This window comes from Gossypium hirsutum, chromosome D13 (assembly GCF_007990345.1).
Source record: "Gossypium hirsutum isolate 1008001.06 chromosome D13, Gossypium_hirsutum_v2.1, whole genome shotgun sequence".
In the NCBI taxonomy this organism is placed as follows: Eukaryota; Viridiplantae; Streptophyta; class Magnoliopsida; order Malvales; family Malvaceae; genus Gossypium; species Gossypium hirsutum.
Window position 1 is genome coordinate 43,654,675 of NC_053449.1, and position 23,575 is coordinate 43,678,249.

At 31.5% G+C, this 23,575-nt stretch overlaps 1 long non-coding RNA gene across 1 annotated transcript; it reads left to right on the forward strand.

The window, feature by feature from the left end:
- Positions 1 to 8,110: 8,110 nt before the first annotated feature.
- Positions 8,111 to 12,353, forward strand: LOC121225395 (uncharacterized). The gene is made up of 4 exons (XR_005923253.1): positions 8,111 to 8,388; positions 8,859 to 8,931; positions 9,061 to 9,129; positions 11,884 to 12,353. It is a non-coding gene; the product is annotated as an uncharacterized lncRNA (long non-coding RNA).
- The last annotated feature ends 11,222 nt before the right edge of the window (positions 12,354 to 23,575 follow it).

Below are 23,575 nucleotides of genomic sequence, written 5' to 3' on the forward strand. Positions count from 1 at the left end.
AATGAGTTATCCATACCTTACATCAATAAAATGCTAACAAGCTGGTGCTTCATGATTTAGAATTTAAGTCTGACTGCCTGAATTAGAATAGTTCGCCAATCTCATTGGTATAGTATTTACATCCCATGAACTGGCTCACTTGTACTCGACACGTAATCTTCATTAATACTATTGCTTATTTACTTTCTCATCCGAGAGATCAACTCAACTTTCTCGGCTATATTTGACCCACGACTGGCGACTTGAAAACAAAATATTTCAAGTTCGGCTAAACAACGCCTTACACACATAAAGCTCACTGCTGAGACTTTATAGATGTAGTATCAAAATACAGAACATAAAGCTCACTGATGAGACTTCATATATGTAGTATCAAAATACAGATTTAATAACATTTGACCTCTTGGCGGATTGTTCCTATGAATTCTACCTTCACTAGTTGCATTTGCGGACCTTTATGCATCTATTTCCTTGAGATATTGTGAAAGAAAACCCATGGGTAATTCTCATAGCGCGTCTCGCACCAATAAATATAGATAATTAGATATAAAAATCTTGGTGAATAGTTCATGTTGCAGACTGCTAGTAGTAGCTTGTCTTAATGGACTCAGATACATAGTACGATCCCTTTGGATTCTTGTTTCAGATTCAAAGATGAAGAAACATAACAACGAATTCATAAAGAAAACTTCCATTACGAGTTAATAAAGAAAATCAACTTATCTTAATCAAATAGACAAATCTGGCAGACTGTCGTATCCTGCCTCTGTCTCGCAATAACATATAACTCATTTATAATGGTCCACTTTTAGAAGTAGATAACATGAAGGTGAATTTTTAAGACCGAATCCCCTATTTGTGAAATCATTCTCGTAAGATAGTCTTGACGGACTGTCATATCTTGGACATACGGACTCATATAAACAAATAGCTCACTCTTGGCAGACTTATCAAGCGGATCCCATGTTTGTGGAGATATAGATAAGAACACATACATATATACAGATTCTAATACGCGATTTTATCTTGTGGACTTCCATTGGATTATGCCACTTAGACAAGTCGGGCGGATTCTTAACACGAACTGTCTCATGAACTTCCCTGATTCACACCATGACCATGGACTTGTATTCATTCATACATCTCATAAAGGGCTCTTTACATCCCATATACGGCTTTATTACTGGTGCACACCATTCTCCGTATAGTCCACCTGAACCTCTGCAAAGTCATATATCATTAATATTCATTTTCAATATAGTCTGCCTGAACCTTCGCAAATCCTCATTGTTAGTTTGAACATACAAGTATTCCCCCACAAAGACGGGGCATTTACCAATCACGGTTTGCATTTACATGCCATATTGGAGACAAATCACATATCATATTCCTTTCTTCATCTTCCATATCAACCACACTTCAACAACCCTCCACAACTCCACATAATTCATACACATGCATTTCATACACAAGCATTCAACCAATACTATTGTTCATACATGACACAAATTACGCCAAACATCTCATTCATACCTCATGGATAGATTTACAACCAATCACATCTTTTCCTATCTACACACAACATGCATCACAATATATAATCATTCGGCCATAGAATAACTCAACATTTGCACAACATTCAGTCAAACCTACTCAACACACTATATTGAAGGTAAACAAACAACCATTTAAGTTCTGAGTTCATGATCTCACCTGAAGGTTGACACCAAATCCAGCTAAGCTTTTCCCTCGCTACCCGAGCCTCTAGCTTACAAAACATAACAACCATTTTAGAATTTCCAATAAAGATAATTCATCACCATAAAAACCAAAATTCGTTTGAATACAGAGGCCATTAAAATGATTATCCACAACTTTATCCAAAATAGAACATAATCGGTGGATAGTTGAATTCCTTAACTTTCTTCCCTTTTCTTAAATCTGGGAACATAGTAAAGCTTACTAGCTTGAGAAATCATCAATTACTTATGCACAAACTTTAGCTACCTTCTTCCATGCAAACCACTCTTAATCTCTCTTTTTCAACTAGATAAGTGAAGAAGATGAAGAAGGAACAGAAAAAAATGAAAGAACCACACTAGAGAATTGTTGGATCTGGTGCCCTAAGTGTAGTATACTCGTTTGTACAATTATGATCTTTTCGAACAGATTGATTAATAAAATTATTCATGAATTAAATTAATATACTTTGTATTATTGTTCTTAAATATTTTTTCATGCAAAGCAAAATAGAAGCAAATGTTGCTCATTGATTGTCTAAATGTTTAATTAATACTTAGCGGTATTACATGGTCGAATCGTAGTTTAAAAAGACAACTTGTATTAGTAGACGAACTTAAACATGTCCTTAGTCTAATCGAGAATGAGCAAACCGATTGAAAGACTAATATGCCATCTATCAAATCTAACTGGGGAGATGTATTGTATTAGGCATCGGAACGGATGACTCCAAGAAGATAAAGGCATAGATGTGACTGACTGGACTAACAGTACATCAGAGATGACCCAAGCGAAATAGATTCTAAATCTGCTTATGAACTTATTCACTTATGATGTTCATAGTGTGACATACCTAAATCTTGAGTGAATGGAAAACTATGTATGCATGACTCATATACTTTGATGTAAGTAAAAGCATATGTTTAAATAGATAAGGAACCAAAAGCTGGTGCGTTGGGTGTACGGCTTTTGTAGTATGTAGCGTTATTCACAACAGTGGAATTCATAGCCCAAAACATTGGTAAATGATATCCTCACAAACATTGGTAAATGATATCCTCTCATTGGCATTGTATGGTTGATGAAAAGTAAATGTGGTCATGAGTTTTCCGTCTTTGTGTTGGATAACTTGATCACTATTTGATAGTGGTTGACTTTTCATGAAGGAAGATGTAATGGTTACCATGAGATAAAATACGATCATATTGCGAGAGCGAATATTATCCTAAAGAGATCAATGATATCTTATGAGTATAACACACTTATGACAAGGTCATTGGACGAGAATTGAATAGTCACTTTCGTAATGGTATGTCATTGAGGAGAGCTTAGTCATGATACTATAGTGGAATGATTTTGTGGCTAAATGAGTTTATAATTAATAGATGAAAAGCTAAAAATTAATTATAAATAATATGAGCCTTAACTATATATGTCCAATTTGTCCCTCTGCTAGCTTGTTGAAATCAGAAATGAATTACATGTTTGAATAGAAATGAACAGAATGAATAGGAAAAGAGAAATGAGAAACATTCAAGAATGGTTATGGTTTTATCCGAAATAGAGGAATAGAATAATTTGGAAATGAATGTAGGTTTCCAAAAATAGAAATGAAAATGAAAATGGAAACTTGCAATCCTATATAGGATTTCTTAAAAAATGATGGAAGAATGAGTTTATGTTTTTGGATTATTTTGAAACTCGAAAATTAAAATAAAACATTTAGTCCTAGTGAACATTTTGAGCCGTGACATATTGAACGATTTTTTTTGAAATTTTATCAGGGGTAAACTCGTCAAATTTTACTAGGGGTAAAATTGTCAAAAAAATTTATTGGGGCAAATAATGGATGAGAAAATTATTTAATATGCAAATATTAAATTTTATTTTGGAAAATAGAAAAATTGAATCAGGTTGGATCATATTACATAGTATTTGGTTAGAAAGGCCCAAGTACTTGTAATTGAACCTGATGTAAGAGTCGCCCAAAACCCATCATATAAGGAGGTGGGACAACAAAACCTTAGTATCATTAACTAGAGTTGTCGCCCCTTATATCCTAGTTAAACTAGGATATATATTTTTTAGTGGAAATAAATCTTTACAACTCTACAAGGCTTTTATCTTTTCTTCCTATAAATAGATGGCACTAGTAGAGCTAAGTAGACACCTTTTAAGAGATTGTTATTCTACCGAAAGATAGAGAGAATTTATTCTCAACTTATAAACATATTTTTTTAGAATAACAATTTTACAAGTTTCTATTAAAGAAGAGAGAATTTCTATTTTCACCCAAAAAGGAAAATTTTTTCTAGTTCTGTGTTTTGATTCAATTGATTCGAGCCCACACTCGAAGCAATTCATAGTATAAGAATAGCGGAGAAGATCATTTGGTTGAAGGTCAAAAAATATCAAGGATCCATTTATCCAAAAATGTATGTACGAATTTGATTAAGGTTTATTGGTATAAATATTACAAATCGAGTCGGTTTTTAAAATTGTAATTTTCCATTGTGCAAGAAAACCATTTTCAAATCATATTTTTTCCAACAAGAATAATGTCTCTCCCTTATATAGTACTCACACACTTCCTTCATCGATCTCAAATTGAACAACAAAATGTGCATATTCATAATCATCATGTCTCCCACTAAAAAACTTTCTAGTTCAAACTTAATAGAACCAAGGTTGAAATCCAACCTTTCCACAACTAGCCTGCCAGTTCCTCTTATTTCCACTAAAACCCGCTCAATCTGTAAGCTTTTCAAATTAGTCCCTAAGGTTACCATTCCAACTTAACTTAACAATTCAGGGTGTGACAATTCCCTTTCATATCTCTATTTTCCATATGGCCTGATTCAAAGAGCTATTGGAGAAGCCTGTCAGATTGAAGCCTGGTTGGCTCGATAATGAAGACATGACAACTTAGGCTAATATGGTAACTAATCTTAGAAGATAGAGGGAATCATATCTTGTAAAGATTAGATTAGATTTTATATGACATATCTTGTAAATCCATAAAATAAAGGGATATGGTTAATCTCGTCCGTCGATGTAAATGTATCTTGACCGTCAATTTTAGGGGAGCTCAACTATAAATAGAGAGCCTCCCCCTCAGTTCTACTCACTCCAGTTATTGTTTCATTATTCTTTGTGAATAAGAGAAATGAGAGCATTTATTATTCTCATTTCTTTCTATATTCGATTCTCTATTTTCCAAAAAATATTCAATCCCTTTTCATATTTGCATTTTACATATATGTTATTCTCTTTCTTTTCCCATTTTTGACTTTCCCTCTTTCCTCTATCTTTTTCCCATATCTTTTTCTCTCTCGTCCTTTTATCTGTCTCCTACAACTTTTTCTTTTCCACTGTCATCTCATTTAAGATTAATTTTTTGAAATAATATTTCATCCACTGATGGTAGCACTGTTAAATCAATAAGAAAAGAACCACCTATGAAGCAAGCATCGTCATGGGCTTCCCCTTTATTTTTCTTGGTTTTTTTTTCTAATTCAAATGTTTCTTTTCAACCTTTTTTTTTCTGTTTCACATATTTTTTTTAAAATTTCCACTAGTGTTGCTTGACACACCAGCGACACAAATTTTTTTTTTAAATTTCCTGACCAATGTCGCTTAACACATCGGTGGCACCCAATTTTTTTAAATTTCCTCGATGGCGCTTGACAGACCGGCAACACCCATTAAAAAAACATTCTTTCTTCTTTTCCCTCCCTGAACACACGTATTTTTAATGAGTATTTTAAAAAATACATACCGGTGTCACATGACATAGTGGCAACACAAAAAAAATATTTTATTTAAAAAGCCGATCATTGGCTAATGATGATGGGGTGATGCCGCCAATGTATCAAGCGGAACCAGTGATCACTGTAGAGAATAAGTCATTTACATACATAATTTTTTACTTAAATCATTTTTGTAAGCAATTAATTATTTGGGTTAGTTGCATGAAAAATCCGGGAATAGTGCAAATCGAGAAATACCTCAAACATCATTAAGCTCACTGCTGCGACATATTCACTCGACCCATAGATAGTGAAGGTACTCGCAGCCTTCAAGACAATTTAAAGACAAACTCGTGCAAGGGCCTAAGCAACTACCGAATGCAATATACAAGCAAAGTAGATATGCTGCATCAATCTTGATATGACATTCTCCTAAGTTACAATTTCAAAATGCACTAGCAAAAGCCATATTGATACTTACGAATGCATTTCACCTCAAAAAGTAATATGATAGTGTAAATAATAAATGAAAAGATAGCATAGGCAATTCAGGGGTATTCAAGCTTTTGTAAGAATAATATTAAGATCAAATTGGCAGAATCTATAAATATTAGAGGGTTAGATTTATTATTAGACTAATAAAAAAGTACCCACGTCAACAATTCCGTCAAATTTCAAAGAGATGTTAATGTTTGGTAACCAAAAAACTTGACTCCAAATAGCTTAATGACCAAAATATAAAAAATTAAAAGTTCGGTGATCAAATTAGAACGTGGGCAATAGTTTAGTGACTATTTTGTAATTTAAAATTATATTTTGTTACCTGTACTAAAAAATAACAAATTAGTCCCTACTTGTTTGATAAAATTTGATATATAATTGTTTTATATAATTAAAATATATAATTTAATTCATATTATTTTTAAAAAAAATTAATGAATTTACAAGTAAAGAATTAAAATAAGTATTTGACAAAGAATATATTAAAAAATGTGATATTAAAACAATCTTAAACGATATTAAAATATTTTTTAAAAATTAATTATGTTTTAACATTATTTCAAAAAATAATTAAACATCTTCTAAAAATGGTTAAATGTAGTATAAATTTTAAAAATTTGTTAACTTTATTTTTTAAATTAATTTAAATTTGTATTCCAATATTTATAATTATAAAAGTAATATTAATTAACATTCTATTGTCTTTAATATAATTTGCTATGAAATTTAAGGTATTTTATAAGAAAATTAAAATTTTAATTCTGCAAGATTTGATAAGAAATTTGAATGTAAGCTAATTAAAGTAAAAAATATTAATTTAATTTTAAATTTATTGTAATTTTGTATTTGAATTTTATTACTAATGTCCCAATTTTTTGATATAACAACATTTAAGATAAAATTTTATTAACATGTTTCAAATGTTTTAAACAATTCAAAGACTTGTAAAATACTCAAAAAACATGTTTCAAATGTATTTTAACTAATCCAAATGGTTTTAGTCAATACTAAAGAGTTTTTAAGTGTTTAAAATGTTTTAAAGGAATTTTGATGGATTAGTATTAGTCCTAGGGATCTATGTATCGATACATTGCAAGCGAATAGCCAAATAATAAAATTGGAAGGGCATGTATCGATACTTTGCTTCAAGGTATCGATATATGGCTATATGTATCAATACGTTGGTGTCAAAACGATCATCAACAGCTAGTTTTAAGCTAACTATTAATACCTGTAACATCCTAAAAATCGAGGGATAGTAGAATTGTGTTTGGGAATCGAGAGAGAGTGGTCATGCCCAAATTTTTGAGATTATCTACCTATTTAAGATAAAATTTTATTAACATGTTTCAAATGTTTTAAACAATTCAAAGACTTGTAAAATACTCAAAAAACATGTTTCAAATGTATTTTAACTAATCCAAATGGTTTTAGTCAATACTAAAGAGTTTTTAAGTGTTTAAAATGTTTTAAAGGAATTTTGATGGATTAGTATTAGTCCTAGGGATCTATGTATCGATACATTGCAAGCGAATAGCCAAATAATAAAATTGGAAGGGCATGTATCGATACTTTGCTTCAAGGTATCGATATATGGCTATATGTATCAATACGTTGGTGTCAAAACGATCATCAACAGCTAGTTTTAAGCTAACTATTAATACCTGTAACATCCTAAAAATCGAGGGATAGTAGAATTGTGTTTGGGAATCGAGAGAGAGTGGTCATGCCCAAATTTTTGAGATTATCTACCTATTTTTAGGAATAAAATGAGGTATTGGTTTTTTGCTTAAGTGTTACTGAAACGTTCCACGAAACCCAAATTCAAATCCCTTCTCTCTCACCATTTTTATTATTTTACAAATTTTGCCTTAAACCCTAGTATGTGACATGCCTTTTTTTTTAAAATAAATATTGCAAAATTATTTTAAGAATGAGGAAAAAGCTTAATGGTTAAAAGAAATATAAAAAAAAACATGAAAAGTAAATAAGGTCTCAAGTTTGAATCCTTTACTTTGCGAAATAATTAAATTTTGCAAAATCCCTTATTTTTCTTAATGTGTGGGCCATCTATACCCTTAAAATCTAAGTATAAATACAATATTTTATTGTTTTTTCCAGCCTTTAATTCAATTTTCCCTACCCTAGCCATTCACCCTCTTCCTCTCATCTTTTCTCTTCAATTTTCTTTCTTTCTCCCATTATTATCGTCACCTACACCTGCCATTTTACCATCTCTTTCTTCTTATTTTTGCATCAAGATTGTGCACCATTTCCTTCAATCTATTGCTGAAATTTATCCTCATCTAAATCAGCCCCAAATCTGAATCTTGAACCCCAAGATCGATCCCGAACATTGCCAAGAAAGTGTATTTGCTGTTTCTCTCAACTAGCTTGGGTAATATCTATTTTCTCTTCAATTTCTTGATTAATTTTGTCAATTAAAAACCAAAATTTCTAGATCTTGAATTTGAGGGATTTTAAATTATTTTAAAGGTATTTTTCTAGATTTTAATGAGATCTCAAACCTTTTTAAAATTTAGCCCTAATTTTGGCCACCATGGGTGGTGGTGCGTGCGCATATGTGCAAGAAAGGGGGTTGTTTTGTTTCTTGGGTCTTGCCCATATTTTCCTAGAATTAATTGTGTTTTTAAAGCCTCCTAATCATCCCTTAATCACATGTTAATTATGGAGAGACGTTCTTGAGCAATTAGTCAATCGGATCCCACAAATCGTGAAGCATAAGTACAATTAATGATAACAAGTTTGTTATTTTGACACAGTTGTTGGGTAAAGGTTATAAATTTATTAAATGAAGGAATTTAATAATTAATTAGCTACTGATTTTCTAATATATTATTGAATTAGGTGCTGACCGAAATGCCCCAAGTCATCCGTAAAGCCGAAGAATGATGGTACATATAGTTTGCATTAATACAGTGTAAGGAATCTAGCTAGTTTGGATTCATAAAATAGTTATAATTTCAATGATTGGTTTGAAATCATAAGTGGGTATTTGAGGGTTGGCTTAATGGTAAATTGATTGAATTTATACTGAATTTTGGTTTAGGTTCGCTTAAGGAATTATTCAGGAAAATTGGAATATTCACTAGTGTGCTGCGATGAAGCGAAAAATAAGGTGTGAGTCATAAACTCATAAAATTATTTGAAAATGTTAAATATCATGTTACATTTGATAAATTAGCTTTCCAATTGGATTGACTTAATAGCCAAATTATTGATTTTCTGATTGGCCGAACAAAGTATGTTTGACTGAACCAGGTATGTTTCGACCCTTAAAAGATTGACATGTTGATAAAATTTCTAGTTTGATAGTATAAATGTTTGATTAAGTTTGTAAATGCATATTTGAGTTATGAGATATGAGAATGTTTGACTAAATGATATAATGTGTTGAGATATTAAGCTTATGTATTATTTAAACGCATGAGATATTTGTTATATTGTGTACTGAAAATGGTGATATTTATGCACAATGAAAATCCCAAAATAAAAGTTATCAAATTTTACTTAAGCCTGATGTTATGCATTATCCGATGCCATGTAGTGTTATTAGAATATGCTACCTGTCCTTTTTTATTTTTTAATATTATATATGTAATATTGATTCAAAATGCAAAAAAATCATATATAATATATAATATATAAAAAATTAAAAAATTTAATTTTTTATAAAATTCTCAAATATATAATTATAAATTTTAAAAAGTCAAAACAATGTATAAAATTGAAAATTATTATAAAAATTATAAAAGGATTTAAATTTCAAGTAATTGCACCAAAAAAACCTTAAAATTTAAATACCTTCTTTTAAATTAATTATTTTTAAACTTTTTAAATATATTTTCTACAATTATTTTATAATTTTTACATTTTTTTACATTTTCTAATAGTATTATTAAGTTTAACTAATTTCTTTTCAATTATAAGTTTTTTGTAAATTTTATTTTTGTAAATTTTTTATAATATATATTTTTTGGATTATATATATTTTAAGAATTTTTTTATTTTTATTTCTATTTTTCATATTTTTTAATGTGTATATACATTTAATAAAAGAAATTTTTTTTTACATAAAGCCACCATGTGGCAGATTATCATTGGCTATCAGATAATGTCTCTAAAAAAAATGGACTAAGAAATATATCATAGGCATACTCTAGGTACTAAATTGGAAAGTGGTTGATATTTTAGGTACCAAATGGGGACAAAAAAATGTAGATACCAAAATGTGAAAATGGGTATACTTCAAGGGTCAAATTGTTAATTAGGTCATTTCTAAAATACCAATTCACCTATTCTAAATATTTTCGAACCTAAAATAAATTTATAATTAAAAAAAGCAATAGCAATTAACATTTTATTACCTTCAATATACTTTTAAATGAAATTTAAGTTCTTTTATAAGAAAAAGAATAATTTTAACCAGTTTTTAAGATTTGATAAAAACTTTAAATGTAAAATAATTAGAGTAAAAGATATGAAAATTTTAAAACTTAATTCATTAAAAATATCAAAGTAAAGAAAGAAATAAAATTTATTATATAATATTTTTTAAATATGCAAGAATTTGAATATCATAAATAAAAAATACTAATTTATTTTAGTGGCGTGATCATAACAATAATACTTTTTACTGTAACACCCTGAAATTTATAAGGTTAGAATTAATAAAATTACCAAGGAATAAGTTTTTGTTTTGATGGCTAATAGCTTAAAAAATCGTTTAGAGAACCAAGGTTTAAACCCTACTCTTTTCATTTTCTTCTATTATTTTTCAGTAACTAAGGAACAAAATTAAGCTTGTTTATATATTAGATGTGGTGGAAATAAGTTAACTATAGGTAGTAACCCAAATAGTAAGGCTTTGCATTCTCTTTCCCTCATTCCCAGGTTCAAGTCATGCTAACTCCATTTCCCCTGTTCATTTTTTCTTCAATTTCGGCAGAAATGGATTATTTGCCAAATTAGCCCTAAAAGTTTGAAATTCCTAGATATTTAACCTTTTTTCCAAATCATAGTAGAATTATAGTTTCTTTTTCCCTATATCTTCTCTCTTTTCTCTCCCATCTTCCTTTTCTCAAGTTTTTACTATCTATTACTGAGATTAATATTTTTGAATCCCAAACTTGGAATCAACCTCCGTTTAATCTTTTCTTTGTATCATCTTAGCGTAGCGCTGTCAATTTCATCCTTGAGTTACCAAGAACCAGTAGTTCAATTCAAACTCGATTATCGATCCCAAATTTCCATAGTTTAGGATTTTTGACTTTCACACGACCCCCACACACATCCATGCCACCCCTGAAACTCTCGGATGTTCGACTTTCACATGGCCTAGGGTCCCAACACGGTCGTGTCTTCTTTGTAGTTTGAATTTTCGAATGCCACACAGCCATAGTCTCTCACATGGCCTAGCCACATGGCTGTGTACCCTATCCACACGGCCTAGGGCTTCCCACACAGTCCGATTACACGGTTGTGTATCCTCTGGAATAAGGAATTTTCAATTTTGACCCAAAATTTTATGTTTTGATCAATTTAGTCCCTGAATTGGTTCCGAACTATTTCTAGTAAACTAAACTATGCAATTAAGTCCTTCATGACATGAGATATGCTAGAATCTATGATTGATCGAAGTAATGTTGTATTTAGTTATATTTATGAATATTTGCATGAATTATGAATAGCATATGTTATCTTTGTATTTATATACTTGCGATTGTATGGATGACATGCCCTATATTGTTCTCAAACTAAATACGTGAAAAGTTGATTTTGCTATTGATTTACCATGTGATAGTATATTAAATGCCATTAGATGTGATTATATTCAATATTTTATAATCATGGGTTGGAAAAATATGTACAGAGGAAGATCAAACAATTTATCTACAAGTAAAATGGTAGTGCAAAGTCACAACCATGCGACAGTTCCTATCTGCAAACTACTTTGTATCCACATCCAAAGGAAGATTCCATCTTTGGATACGACTGTGAATCCATAGCCAAAGGTCGATTCCAACGGTGAGTCGATGTTGTAGAATATACAGCCAAAAAGTAGATTTCATCTGCAGGAATTTTACTGTGAACCTACAGCCAGAGGCAGATCCAGAGGCAGATTCCAACCCTGGGGACTTGCTGTGTCTCCACAAAAAAATAGTAGTTATTATCTACAAACCAGTAGTAGTTTATCCATAACTAGGTGTGTTGGAGAAGGGAGTTCTTGGGAACTCCCATTATGGTGTGTAGTAGTGGGGTAGAATTTATTCAATTTAATCTCGAAACTGTATGACATCATTTAAATCATGTGCATACAAATTTGGAAAATATGTTACGACATATATGCGTGAATTTATTTATATATATGCTATTGAATATGATTATTGTAGGCAAAGCTGTGAATTTGGCTATCTAAAAAAATGTTATTGTAAGATATGATGTATTAATGAGTTGCATTTGAAAAACTGATACTCTGAATTGAGTTGCTTTCTATGATTATTTTCTGCAATATTAATTAATGTGTCTTAATAACTCTTGCATTGATTTTGTTGTAAATGGACTCAAATTGAGCGTCAAAGCTCACTCCCCTTTAAAATTTCATCCTTTCAGATAACCCACTAGGTTAGGACGCATGCACGATATTCGGAGGGTCTAAACACAATCCAACTTCTTTTCAATTTATTAAAACTTAATCTTTTGATTTATTTTATTATTTGAGGTCTGTAATATTTTATTTGAAGTGTGGCATGAGGTTTAGGAGTTAGGATGTTTTTATTGTTGCATGAAATTTAATTATAATTTAAATTAGAACATTAAATTTTTACTATTAATTGATTGTGTATGAACCCCAATTTTTATTAATACTTAAGTAAACACCATCTTTTTTTTTGCTGCTTGGTGATAATTAAAACGTTAAGAAATAATAAATCAACATCTAAACTAAGTTTTCTATCAAACTAAATAATTATTTTTTTTACATAAGCTTACCTCATGTTGGTTTTTCTTCCTTGTAAATCGTTGGATTCAAGCTATCGATTGGATTACTTTTAAAGATCACAATATCCAACAACTTATTTGGTATCTAATTGTTCATTTTGGTTCGGTTATAAGTGGCATGTAAATAGGGTTTTGGTTATGTATGTTATAAGCACTATGATTATATTTTGTGCCATTTTAAGTACATAATATGTGTATTGATGAGAATCCTAATTGATATTTTGGTTGGTTGTGATGTGTGATGGTTAATGCATGATTTGGTATCTAAATGCATTTTGAATGGTTATTTTGATATGTTTATGTTAATAGGTATCTTGGGATGTTTTGTACCTTTTGAGATGAAATCATGTTTTTGGTGTTTTGGTGACACTTGAATTTGGTAGCGTATTACTTGATGCCTATCTTAATCATTTATTATGGAATGACCATTTTGGTTTAGGTTACAAATGGCATGTACTAAGAGTTTATAAGGAAAAATGTATATAACCATGTTGTGTATGTTTAACTTTATAAAAATGGTTAAGGTACTTGCTAGTAGGTACTTTTGGTTTGGTATAGTCGTATACATAAGTGATATGATTTATGCTCTTGAAATTCTTGGTTACGTGTTTTTTGATTTGAAAATGATGTATGTGAATTGGAGTTTAAATGTTTAAATTGTGGTGCCAATGAGGGCACATTGGTTAGGCACTTAGGTTAAATGGTATATGGTATATTTTGGCATGTTTTGATGTAATTTAGGTAGGTTTAAGATATGGAAATGGTATGACTTGTGGCCTAAGTGTTTTGGATAGATATTGTTTGATTTTGAAGGCATTATTAGGTAAACACAGTTGTATGACCCTATATTTCACAACATCGATTTGTACATAGTTTGAGGACATGAGTTTGTAGAGTAGCACCACACAATCTGGCCACACGGTCATATGACCCATTTTTATAGTTTTTTTTCCATATTTTTCTGTTTTGTTCAAATTAGTCCATACTTGTTTCTAAATTAATCTTAAGGTTTCGTATGCTCAATTTAAGTCTTGTTTTCACATATATGCCACGAACAATGTTTGGATATTGATTATTGATTTTTAAATTGAATTTTGAACTATTTTGAGATATTATTGGTCTTGTTAGTTGTTGTAATATCTCGTGACCTTAATCCAGCAACAGAGAAGGGTTAGAGGTGTTACAAGATGCGTCATATGTCATAGCTAGTATCTTTACCGTTAATTGTATCCCATACTTTGCCTTAATTGATATGGGATCCACCCACTCTTATATATCTTGTGGAATGTCAGAAAAATTAGGTGTAGGGGTTAAAGGAAACAGCTATTTATGTAATCATAGTAAGCCCTTTAAGACAATCTGTTGTAAATAAATTCTGTAGAATATGTTCATTAGAGGTTCAAGGAGTAGTGTTTCCCATAGACTTTTGGAGTTACCTTTTGAGGAATTCAATTTAATTTTGGGTATGGACTAGTTATTTTAACATTAAGTTAGTGTAGGTTGTGTCTCTAAAAGGGTAAATTTAAAAATAATCGAGGGTAAAGAGATTGTCATGGTTGGGGAGCGTAGGGACTACCTACCCAATGTTGTATCTACTATGGTCGCCAAAAAGTTGGTTCGCAAGGGGTGTGAAGCGTACTTAGATTATGTGATAGACGAGAATGTTGATAGTAGCACCCTATATAGTATCCGAACCGTAGGGAATTCCCAAATGTGTTTCTCGTGGAATTGCCAAGATTGCCCTAGGATCGTGAGGTAGAATTCAGAATTGAATTCTTTTCAAGAACCGCTCCAGTGTCTATTGCTCCTTACTGCACAGCAACAAAAGATTTCCAAAAATAGAAATCCAACTTCAGGAGCTTTTGGATAGTGGGTTTACTAGACCCAATATGTCTTCATGGGGAGCTTCGATCCTATTCGTGAAAAATAAGGATGGTTCCCTAAGGTTGTGTATAGATTATCGATAGTTGAACAAGTTGACTATTGAAAATAGATATCCTTTGCCTAGGATAGATGATTTGTTTGAAAAATTTAGGGGTGCAACTGTGTTTTCCAAAATAGATCAAAGATCGTGGTATTACCAACTGAAGGTAAAGGAGGTTAATGTGCCTAAAATTACTTTTAGAACCGGTTACGACCACTGTAAGTTCCTCGTAATGCTGTTCGACCTAACCAAGGAGATCCGATGTCGTAACATAGAGAAAAAATAGAGAAAGTAAGAGATTGCCTTCAATGTTGCGACACAGGCTGAGGATGTCGCGACATACCCCTGAAGATGGCTAAAAAGGAGCATATTGGTTGCTATATCGCGACACAAGTCTTGGTGTGTCACGACATCGACTCTATAACAGAGAATAAAACATGAAGCATGGGCGTTTTGGTTTGCATAATGGAACTAAAAGCTCAAGAACGTCAGCTAACCTAGGGTTAAGGACGACTACTACCTGAAGGCTATAAATAAGCTTATTTGGCACATATTATGGACACCATTCCATTAGCTTAGATTCTCTCTTTAGGTTTAATTTTTGTTTTCTTGCTTTCTTTAGGTTTTCATAGTTTTAGTTTATTTGTTCTTTGTTTCTTTCAAGTATTTTGATTTATAAAGGAGATCAACTGTTGTGGATTCACGCTAATTATCAATATCAATCAGGATTTTCTTAAACTCTTTATTTCAATCCTTTCCCTATGATTAATTCTTCAATTTATTCCATGTTGTTTATGAAAGCCATAAGAAACAAATCCTTCTTTAGGGGATTAGCGAGTTGAAGCATGATCTCTTAATTGTTTTGTAGGTTTACTCAATGGATCAACTATTTGGGAAAGGTAGAATGTGAAACAAACCCTAGGCCTGACAACCCTAAGAAGTCATCAAGGTGGGAATTAACGAAAAATTGGTATTGCCCATTCGTGAACACCTTTACTCCAAGCTAGTATGACCTGTGAGGTTAGAAGATAAGTAGTCCTTGCTAACTTGTTATGTTAGTGGGAGATTAGAAGATCCTAAGGTAGCGACTAGTTGATTGACGAGGAACTCGAGATGACATTTGATTGGGATTGCTGAAGTGAGTTAATCATCCATCTTCAAATTTGATTCACTTTGTTCTTTATATTCTTGAAATTCAATTCTTTTATGTTATTTTATTTTATTTAAGAAACCCTAAAATTATCTCTTATATAACCAATTTAAAAGTATTAATTGTATCTTTAAGTGTTTAGGTTAAGATTGATTTAGTAATCGCCTCCCTTCGATACGATACTCGGAGTACTCACCTATTTTGTTGTAAAATCTATATTACAACTTGACCCGTATACTTTCAGATGCCATCTCATAATTCTTTATTTTATTTCACTATTTACACTTTGGATGTTTGTATGTTCAGAGGCGGTCATTATCTAGATGGGGAGAAATGTTAAATTTATACTGATCATAAGAGCCTTAAATACCTTTTCACCTGAAAAGAATTGAACCTTAGGCAACGGAGGTTGTTAGAGCTATTAAAAAACTATGATTGTATAGTTGAATACCACCCTAGGAAAGCCAATGTTGTAGTAGATGCCCTAAGCTGAAAACAAATGAGCAAATTAAGGACAATGTTTGCTAGGTTGGGTTTAGTGGATGATAGAGGTTTGCTAGTATAATTGCATGTAAAACCCACATTAATTGATGAGATCAAAGCTAAAAAACCCTTAGATATAACCCTGTTACCTTGAATTAAGCTCATGGATGAGGGAAAGACTGAGAACTTTGAGTTTAATGATGATGGTGCTTATGCTTTCGAGGAAGGTTTCATGTATGGAATGACAATGCTTTAAGACAAACCATACTTTGGGGAGTGCATGCTAGCCCTTATGCCATGCATCCCAGAGGAAACAAAATGTAGCGGGATGTGAAAGAGTTGTATTGGTGGCTAGGATTGAAACGTAATGTAATGGAATTTGTGGTCAAATGTCTAGCTTGTCAGTAGGTGTAAGTTGAACACCAATTCCCTTTTGGACTATTGCAACTGATTAAAATACCTCAGTGGAAGTGGTAGTGAATAACGATGGAATTTGATAGTGGGGTACCCTTAACACCCACTAAGAAAGATTCAATTTGGGTGATAGTAGACTAGTTAACTAAGTCAGCACACTTCTTACCTGTCCGTAAGGATTATTCATTGTAAAAGTCCAAGGGGAGCATCAAACTGATTTAGGAAAGACTAAAAGTGGCTTCCAATAGATAAAATTCGTATGCGAATTTAAAGAGAAAAGACATCGAGTACAGTGTTAATGATAATGTCTTCCTAAAAATATCCCCATGGCAAATGGTGTTAAGGTTCGACCAAAAAGGTCAGTTAAGTCCACGATTGTTAAGACCTTACCAAATCCTTAAGAGAATCAGTCTAGTTACTTACCAACTCGAATTACCCCCAAACTGGATCAAATTCATGACGTCTTCCACGTCTCTATGTTGAGATGTTACCATTCTGACCCTTTTCACATTGTTCCAATTTAAGAGATTGTGGTATGATCGGATTTTTCCTTTGAAGAAGAACTTGTACAAATTCTAGAATATGATGTAAATGTTCTAAGAAGGAAGAGAATCCCTTTCGTTAAATTTCTATGGTGAAACCATGGAGTCAATAAGGCCACATAGAAAATAGAAGATGTTAGAGTATGCCTAAAAACCAATCATGAGATGATTGTAGTAACATATTTATTTACCTCGTTTATTAATATAAGGCATAGCCATTATTATTTTAGTTTGTTTTCTCTGTATATAAATAAATTGTTTTATAATAATGTCTTAAAAATAATATGATTATTCTTAAAAGGTCGTTGAGTATTATTGTGGGCTTGGACAATAATAATGCATTAAAACTAATGTGTACTTGATTGATGACAAAGTGTTGTCATTCACATGAGATGTCAAAATCAATACATGAGTATGTGTGTTAGAGAACAACATATTAGACTGACCCACTATGATTATGTTTCTTGAATTATTATGTAATAGTCACAACATTAGTCATAGTGATTACTATGTATATGATCCTCAAACTTGAGATCATCATTATCCCAACATTATGAGTCATATATTCTGATACAGTCAAACGTCCACCATAATTGGGTGTTCTATAAAGCCTGATGTTGGATATACCACAATCTATGTAGTGGGATATGGTTGATCAATATAGAACTTGTCTGTCCTAGGCCACTTGATTAAGTGAAACTAGAAATGCATGACCTTGCTCGAATAAGTTGATATGAGATATCATACTTATTTGTTTTTCATAGTCCACTCAGGATATCAAGAAACATTAGATGGACTATGCAAGTGTGACTATTCCATGAGTTGTGTCCATTCTAGATATAAAGGACAAAAGGATTTGATACATGAAGGGTTAATCACAAAGAGATTATGTCAAATCATGACTTCTTGTAACTTTGGTAACAATGATGAATTGTTAAATGCCACTCATTGTTTGTAATATTAGAATCATTTCAGTATTACTGCTAACATTACAAGAACCTATATGGTCACACCCTATGGTTGAAATGAACGAAATCCAAACATAGTTGGTATTGTGGTTAGCTGTCACATTAATTAAATTGATTATAGAATTAATTTAATTGGGCAATTAAATGTCGAACAAATTATATGTACAAGTATTCTGTACACATAATGGAAAATATGGTTAAACTAATATATGAATTTGATTCGTATAAAATTTAATTAAAAGTAATTTATCGAAATCATTATTATAATTTTTATAATTATAATTTAGGATCGAATACTATTATAATTACTGTAATTGTAATTTTTTTGTCAAACATTATTATAATTATGGTAATTATAATTATTATATTCTGTTAATTATTATGATTTAATTTATATAAAAAATATCAATTATTCCCGAATTAGGAAATATAGGGTTTTTAAGAATAACCTAATATACCCAAAATAAGGTGTGTGTGTGTCTGAGGTCTAGTAGCCGTCAAGAGATATTTTTCTCTCTGAAAAAGTTTTAGAGAGTGCTTACCATTCGTTGTCACACCGGGTGGATTACGTAGAGGCCAAAATGTTTCGTGGCGGCTTGGAATTGACATCCAATTGTATAATCTGTTTCTTCAAATTTTCAAAAAATTAAAGATAATAGTTTATACCCTTTACACCCCGATTCACCCTTACACATGGATCCTTGGATGTGATTGCTGGAATTTATTTTTCGCTGCGCCATGGGGTGTACCGGTGATCCAATACAAGTCACATTTTGTCAACAGTATCCTTACCTATTCAAACCAGGTATATTTTGAGGAAAAAATTTCTTTAACGAGGGGAGAATTGTAGCACCCCAAAATTCATACAATTAGAATTAATAAAATCACCAAGAAATAAGCCTTAGTCTTAATAGTTAAGAGTTTAGTAAATTGCTTAGAGAACCAAGGTTCAAATCTCACTCTTCCAATTGTCTTCTATTATTTTTCAGCAACTAAGGAACAAAATCAAGCTTGTTTAGATATTAATTATGGTGGACATAAACCAAGTGTGGGCAACAACCCAAATTTGTACTCTCTTTCCCCCATTCCTAGATTCAAGTCACACCAACTCCATTTCCCCTATTCATTTTTCTTTAGTTTCTTTAGAATGGGTTATATGCCAAATCATCCCTAAAAGATTGAAATTCCTAGATATTTAATCTTCTTTCCAAATTATAGTAGAGTTATAGTTTAATTTTCCCTATATCTTCTCTCTTTTCTTCCCTTTTGCAAATTATTTGCTTTCTCTTGTTGAGATTAATATTTTTGAATCCCGAAATAAACCTCTGTTCAATCCTTTCTTTGTATCATCTTAGTGTAACATCGTCAATTCCATCCCTAAGTTGCTAAAACTGGTTAGTTAAATAAAAACTCGATTATCAATCCTAAATTTCCATAGTATTTTTACCCGATACTAATTTTTAGTTCGATTTAGTGAATCTTATACGAATTTTGTCAAAAATCTTAGTATTCTTGTTAAATATTGAGCCATTAATGATTTCTTGTGTGTTTCTTTGTTGAAGAACCTGACCTAGGTATCCCAGATTAGATTTAGGCACGTGGAATGACGTTTGATACCCTTAAAGTAGGGTGTGTGTTCTTTTATGAGAAAATCAAGGGAAAATTGAGCCTAGCTCAGACCACATGATGAACAACTAATTTGCAAAATTGTTAAAAATTTAGGGTTTTTCCATGAATGTTTTCATGTGACTTTTGATGTTTGATGGAATAAAATAAATCTTTGTTGATAAATAAACAAGTTTTGTAAAGTGATTTTTGTTGAAAATGCAATTAAGGACTTATTTGTAAATTGTGAAATAATGATTTGTATGAGTTGCTATGGGTTTATAGTGAATTTGGCTAGCATGGTATGTGGATGAAATTGCATGAATTTCAATTTACGGGCTTAAGGACTAAATTGTAAAGAAGTTAAAATAATAGAGGCAAAAGCATAATTTTTCAAAAGTATGTGTTGACTTTGTAGGGTTGTCAGGCCTAGGGTTTGTTTCACGTTCTTCCTTCTCGAAACAATTGATCCGTTGAGTAACCCTACAAAATAGTTAAGAGATCATGCCTCCATTCACTAATGGAAAGAATTGTAAAGCAAGTTCCTCATGGCTTTACTAAACAACATGGAAAGAATGGAAGAATTGATTATGGGGAATGAAGCGGAATAGAAAGTTTAAGAAAGCTTTATTGGTATTGAATAATACGAATCCATAGAAGTTGATCTTGCTTTAAAATCAGATCTCTTGAAGAAACAAATATACTAAACTATTAAAACCTAAGAGAAACAAGAAAACAAATCTAAAAACTTAAGAAAAGAATCTGAGCTAATGGAATTGTGTCCATAATGTGTGCCAAACAATACATTTTATAGCCTTTAGGTAGGCGTCGTCCTTAACCCTAGGTTAGCTGATGTACCCAAGCTTTATGTTCGATTGTGAAGACCAAAACACCCTTGTTTCGTGTTTTATTCTCGTCACAAAGTCAATGTCGCGACGCACTAAGACCTGTGTCGCGACAGAGCAACCAATATGCTCCTCTACAACCATATTAAGTTTTATGTCATGACATCCTCAGCCTATGTTGCGACATTGAAGGCAGTTTCTCACTTTCTTTATTTTTCTTTCGATGTTGTGACACTGGATCTCCCATATGGTGACATAGAGTCCAGCATTGGCCCGAAATGCCTTCTAATGGTCTCCTGGACACTCACGAAGTACATTAGCTCTCCCTTAGGCCTCGTTTGGCCCTTAAGATTAATAAAAGACTAGATGTGCACATTTTATTGAATGTAAGTAAAACTAAAGAAACTTAACTAAAAAATAATGAAAATGCTTATATTCAAGCTCCTTAAATGTGAAAACTAGTTTAATCTGCTACACTGAATTATGGTAGATCAATATCTAACTGATAAATAAAAAAAAATAGAAAAAGAAGTGAACCAAAATAGGAAAGATGGATAGGCCCATATACCATAAATCAGGTAACACCTTATCGAGCAAAAGAACTGATTGAAAAAAATGGGCAATATTTCCTTATAAATGAACAACGTGTAAATAACTATTTTAGAGGAACAATGAATACAGTCGTCGACACACAGTTCTTACAATGCAATTCTATATGGAGTTCAGGAGGAACTAAAGGTAAAAATAAAAAAGGACGACAATGAAGTGATGAAAGTAAGGACTCCGAAATGCAAAAGGAGCACATTTAGACCTAGATCACATGTCGCGACATCGGACAATTCTCAAAAGAGGTAAATTGTCCTCAACATTACGACACCAATGAAGGATGTCGTGACACCACTGCATAAAATTTGCTATCTGAATTTAAACTAATCACTAATGTTTGTTTAGTTTAGTTATATTAAGTTTGTAACTTTTTAACCCTCTACTACGTAGGATTAATTATAAACTTTTTAACCCTTTACTACGTAGGATTAATTATAACTCTTGATTATGTTATTATTTTCTTTAAAAATAAATCAATCACTCAACATCTACAACTGATGAAAGGCTCATTAATTTGCTATAAAAAGCTCATTAAATTTTAGAAAAAAAAGATTACAACAGAAGATTAGATCTGAGGAATGACAAGTTTTTGTGCAAGAATTTCAAGCCCATCTATTGAATTCTAGAAGAGAAACATAAATAAATACTTACAACAACTATAGCTTATACTTTTATTCAAGAACAAGGATTTGATTCCTTAATGAGGAACTATAAAGGAATATGGGAAATCGAAACTTTTGCTTGTTTCCTGAAGAATCCCTAATAATTCATGTGGTGTAGGAATTCTATCTAGCTTTAAAAGAGAGGGAAGCAAAAACATCATTCTATGATATGCGATCTTCTGTCAAGGTTAGAGGGGCTAATGTCCTAGTAACTGAAAGAAAAATCTATCAATTTTATGATTTACCATATTATTATCACGATTACATGTATAAAACAGATCTCAAGGAGTTCAAAAATTTCAATATAAAGGAGATCCTGAGAATTTTGATGGATGGAAAAGAGATATAGACATATCAGAAGGGTACAACAATACCCGAAACATTCAACCATGCATTAATGATGCCAAAAGAAAATATTTGGATAAAGTTTGTGTGTTCAAAAGTTTGGCCCACAACTGACGTGTCTAACATCAATCCAATCCATGCTATTATAGCATATGGAATACTGTACGTGGATATATAGGAATATGGTTGAATGTGTAAGAAATCTAGAAAAGTGAGTATTTTTCCCATCTAATAACAGACCTGTGCAAAAGAGCAAGAGTCCATATAAAGTGAATGGATAAAACAATGAATCCTCCAAAGAAACTGCTCGAAGATGATGTATATAAACAATTTTTCATATTGCAGAAAAAACAGAGTAAGAAAGGAGGAAAAAGGACTTCAAGAAGATGATGAATAGATCAAACTAATGTATTAGTTTTTTTTAGAAGTAGATAACATTAGGAAAACTAAATCAGTTTTTTTACTAGTATTTTATTTGCTTTTATTAATTTAGGGTATTGTAATTCATTATAATTAATAGATTTAAATTATTTATAAAATACCTCTACAAAGTAGATTCATAAAAATTATGAGCTTTCAATGAGCAAAGGAGGAAGCACCCACCAATAGCCTACAAAACTATAATGATCAATCAGGTAACCTTTTTCTTTATCTTTTTAGCGGCTACACATTGAGGACAGTGTGTTATCTAAAGTGTGGGGCTAACATAGGTGAATTTAAAATTTTTTTACTATTACACTATTAAATTTTATATATTAAACTTTAAATAGGCATTAAAGTAATTGAATGTACCAAATTATATAGAGAATACAAGGAAACGAGCATGCTAGAATGAATGATAAATTGTTGAATTTGTGGTTGTTTGATTGATAACAGTTGTGAATATTAAATACCTAGGGATGACATAAGGTATTGTTTGGAATACACCTAGGGACAAAAAGCTAACCCTTTTAATTATCTTTAGTACCTATTTTTTAGCCAGAAAACATTTTTTGATGAACCTTTATACAAAAAGGCGAGC